Below are 4,800 nucleotides of genomic sequence, written 5' to 3' on the forward strand. Positions count from 1 at the left end.
ATAGTAAATCTGAAGAAACTGGAATGGAAAAAAAAATCAGAGAAAAGAAATAAAGTGCAGAAAATCAGTAATCATATATCAATAATTCAAAAGTGAAAAAAAACAAAGTTGATTCTTTGAAAAACTTAATGTTAGATGTAGCCTTGACAGATGAAGAAAAAATAATTACATATATTGTGATAAAATACAAAATAGTTTATGCTGAGAGCCACAGCCAACTTGTAATGATGCCTGGCATTTGCCAGAGGGAATGGTTGAAAGGTGACACCAAGGAACCATTCAGACGATGATTTGAGTTAAGCTATATATAATTGCTGTGATGCTGGATTGATTGTATTGTATATTTGACCTTTACTGTTGGGCAATGGGGCGGCTCTTGCTGCCTTGGGCACCCGCTGCTTTGGAATTCTCACGGGATTCCTGGAGGGTTCCCATTGGTTGCGGAAGGCCCGGAGGAGGGATTTCTGGTTGTTGTTTGTGTGTCCTGGGAGAAGGCCACGTGAGTGATGTTCATGGGAGTTCGGAAATAAAGTTTGTTCCTTCTTGGGTGGTTCGTGATTTGTGCCCAGCCAGACTGCAACAAGTTTAAAATAAAAATCTATAATTATTTTATTGATTAAAGTTTGAATTTTTATCTGTAAAAATTTAAGTTTGTGTGAAAGGATATGTGAATAAGAAACTGATACAGGAAAAGAACACTTGAGTAAATCAGAAAACATAATAAATCATGATCATCAAAAGTAAGTCCTCCCTGAAAGAAAAAAAGGATTACAGTTTTACAAGTGAGTTCTGCTTAACTTGCAAGGAACAGAAAATATTCCTTTATAAAAATTTCTTTTAGCACAAAAAACAAACCCGTTAAGTTTGGATTTAATAAACAAGGTAAGTTGAGGCTTGAAAAAAATGTTGGCCAACTTCACTTATGATATTGAGTGATACTAAATATTAAATAAAACTTGGTGACTGAGTCAAACATAAATGTGAAAGGATAACACAATATTTCAAAAAAATCTCTAATGTCATTTTCCATATTCATGCAAATAAGAAGCGGTTGCATCTTCATTGATATAAAACATGCATTAAGGTTTTTTTTTTATAAATGTAATCAATCCTTATCAAATTTAAAATAAAAGGGATTTTTAAGTTTGATAAAGGCTTTCTACTACAAATCTAAAACAGGGATAAGACAAGGATGACTCTGTTGCTTTTACTTCTCAACACATTACCAGATACCTGACATTACAATAGACAGAGAAACAAAAAGAATTGAAATGAGAGATTACACTGTCATTACCTCTACTTGAAAGCATTTATATAGAAAATCAAAGAGAATCAGCAGAAACTATTAGCAGCAATACAAGAGTTCAGCTTGGTTGTTAGCTGTAAGAGCAACACATAAAAATCAATAGCTTTCGTCTGTGTTGGGAGTAACCAATTATGAACTATGACAATAAGATAGCATTTATGAGCTCGCCGTTGGGTCGGTCACGTGGCCTCAACATGCATATGGAGAAGTGTTATTTCTGTTCAGGGCCCACGGCATGATGTTCATCTGCAATGATTGCAAGGTATTCAGATTCTGTAAATCCAAATGTCATAAGAACTTTAAAAAGAAGCGTAATCCTCGCAAGGTCAGGTGGACTAAAGCATTCCGGAAAGCAGCTGGCAAAGAGCTTACAGTGGATAACTCATTTGAATTTGAAAAACGTAGAAATGAACCTGTCAAATACCAGCGAGAACTATGGAATAAAACTATTGATGCAATGAAGAGAGTTGAAGAGATCAAACAGAAACGCCAAGCTAAATTTATAATGAACAGATTGAAGAAAAATAAAGAGCTACAGAAAGTTCAGGACATTAAAGAAGTCAAGCAAAACATCCATCTTATCCGAGCCCCTCTTGCAGGCAAAGGAAAGCAGCTGGAAGAAAAAATGGTACAGCAGTTACAACAGGATGTGGACATGGAGGATGTTTCTTAAAAATCTTACTCTATAATCATTTCTATGTGTACATTTGAAAATCTCCTTTGGAGACTTAGAATTTAATTCTAAATAATTAATTTTTATATAAGGTCGCTGAAGTGAAAGGTGATTACAAATACTGTTCTACATTGCTATCTGCAAAGCATCAGATTATGGATGTTAGATTGCACCTCATTGTAATGTCTTCATTGATAGACATGCTTATGTAAATCATGAAAATTCTGTTTATAAATGCTCAAGTGGATTGTGGGCAGAATGTTCATGCCTTTTGAATAATGGCACTAGGCAGCATTTATTTAATAAGTAATTACAAAAATTTATGGCCAGTGATAGGTAAAATCAAATTTTCTTTGCAGTAAAATGTTCCCTTTATTATGTTATAGAAGGGAGGATACAACAAGGAACTAACAATTTGTATGGCAATCTCAAAATCATTTATTTTAGTATTTTTTCTGTTTTGATTTATTAGCCTAAAGGAGCATAATGGCCAAATACCATGAAGCCTAGTTATGCTAAGCTGTTTTGACCTGGTATACCTGTTGTTGGCAGGTGGTTGTGAGTGTTTGTGAGGAGAGCTGACTAATCTTTACTTGAAATGGCACTATATTATTTCTGCTTTAGAGAATACTCAGTTCTAATTTGTGATTCCTGTTAGAGCAAGCTCCCTCCTCCCTCCCCCTGATGTAGAAGCAAAGAAATCCTAGTGTCTTAAAATTTGTTGCGGAGTTTTCTTTCTTTTTAAAAACAGGTTCTTAATTGTTATGGAATATAGAATTTATGGGTATAACATCTGCCCATTATTTGTACATAAAATAAAAACATTTTTAGTGTGTGCCTGCCGCAGTCTCCGGCTGGGCACAAATCACGAGTCTCCACACAGCTTGTAGATTCAAACAGCAATTCTTTATTCCCGATCTCACACCGGCCGTCTACAAACACGTTCTGGGGGAATCCACGTTCTCTGCCCAAATCCACTTCTCCTAAATCCACTACTCTGCCCAAATCCACTCCGCATGGGCTTCTGTCTCCCAAAATATACTGTCTGACCCTAAGCACTCAAGAGGAACTCAGCAGCAGGATACGCCCTATTCTAAAGGGGGAACACCCTAATCTCCTATTATGCTAAACTGCCCTATTCTAAAGGGGGAACACCCTAATCTCCTATTATGCTAAACCGCCCTATTCTAAAGGGGGAACACCCTAAACAGGATCCTGCCCTGGTCCTTGAGCAAGGTCACCTTTCAGAAGTCCTTCCACTAGACAGCATGGGAGTAAGCTGGCAAGGAATTTGTCATACCTACTTGGCTGATGGCTCCCAGCATGTGCCTATATATTATTTAAACATACTAAAAAAATATGAGGTATTTTTACTTGGAACAAAATAACTTTCTTTACACATACTACTTTATTAGGAAATATAGTTAATTAAAGAGAAATATATGCTTAGTATTTTGTGGTTCTGTACTTTTATATTATTATGACTCTAAGTGTGTTAAGGATATTGAATAATAGGTTATCTTTTTTTTCAGGGAAATTAGAATACATTACAAATGTATTACATTTGTATACATTACAAATTAGAATACATTAGGGTAACAAAGTGATGGCTAATTTTTAATTTTAGTGTCAGGTAGTAAAAAATTAATCAGTCTCTGGACCAACTGTTAGAAGACCTGAATTCCAATGTGGTTTTGATTTGTATTCTTATTTATAATAAAAATATGGCATATTTGTAAAAAAAAAAGATAGCATTTATAATAGTGACATAAACTAAGCTATCTAGGAATAAATCAAAGATAGAATGCATGAAACATATAATGGAAATTTAAAACTCTATTACAAGAGTTTTATTATGATATTAAAGAGCATTAATGCAGTGTTCATAAATGGCTTCATGGAATATTGTGAAGATGTCACATATTCCCTCCATTAAAATTTAAATCCAGTCCAACAAATAACCAAGTATTTTTTTGAAGGGTCAGAGTAAATTTCTGTAGGAGAGTAAATCAAGAAAAATAAATTCTTTCTCCATAAGGTAAGTAGCAAATCTGTAACAAGAGTTAGCAAATGCAGCCCACAATCAAATATAGTCTGCAACTATTTTTGTAAGTAAAGTTTTATTGGGACACAGCACGCCTATTCATTTAGATATTGCCAGTGACTGCTTTCATGCTGTGATGACAGAACTGAGTAGTTAAAACACCAACTGCTGCATCTGTCCCTTTGCAGAAATAATTTAGTGACCTCTCTTCTACAGCATCTGGAATGGAATTAGACTAAAAAATCCAGACTCATTCCTATGTACATATAGGATGTGGTGTAGTCATTCCCACATATCAGTACAAAGAAAATTGACTCATAAAAGGATAAAAGTGAAACTGTTTTTATATTTCATATTATGAACAAAATCTCATGTGGAATAAATAAATATCTGTTAAAAGTCTAGAATATAAAGGTGATAACAGAACATTCAAGAATATGTTTTGCTACCTAAGCTGGACAAAGTGATGCATGCCTGTAATCTCAGTGATTCTGGGGGTAGAGGCAGGAGACTCTCAAGTTCAAGGTGAGCTTTGGCAATTTAGCAAGGCCTCAAGACCCTTCCTCAAAAAAAAAAAAAAAAACTGGGGATGTAGCTCAGTGGTAAAGTATCATTGGATTCAGTCTCCAGTCCCCCTCGCCACACCATCACCACCACAAAAGGAATATAATTGGTAACCTTATGATAGAGAAGGATATGTTACATAAGACTCAGAGCACACACACACACACACACACAAAACAAAAAAAATATGAATGCCCCAAAATGGATGCTTTT

The 4,800-nt window shown here is 35.0% G+C and overlaps 1 pseudogene; it reads left to right on the forward strand.

Moving 5' to 3' along the window:
- Positions 1 to 1,541: 1,541 nt before the first annotated feature.
- On the forward strand, positions 1,542 to 1,979 carry LOC143390256 (putative ribosome biogenesis protein RLP24 pseudogene; annotated as a pseudogene).
- The last annotated feature ends 2,821 nt before the right edge of the window (positions 1,980 to 4,800 follow it).

This window comes from Callospermophilus lateralis, unplaced genomic scaffold (assembly GCF_048772815.1).
Source record: "Callospermophilus lateralis isolate mCalLat2 unplaced genomic scaffold, mCalLat2.hap1 Scaffold_52, whole genome shotgun sequence".
NCBI classification, from domain to species: domain Eukaryota; kingdom Metazoa; phylum Chordata; class Mammalia; order Rodentia; family Sciuridae; genus Callospermophilus; species Callospermophilus lateralis.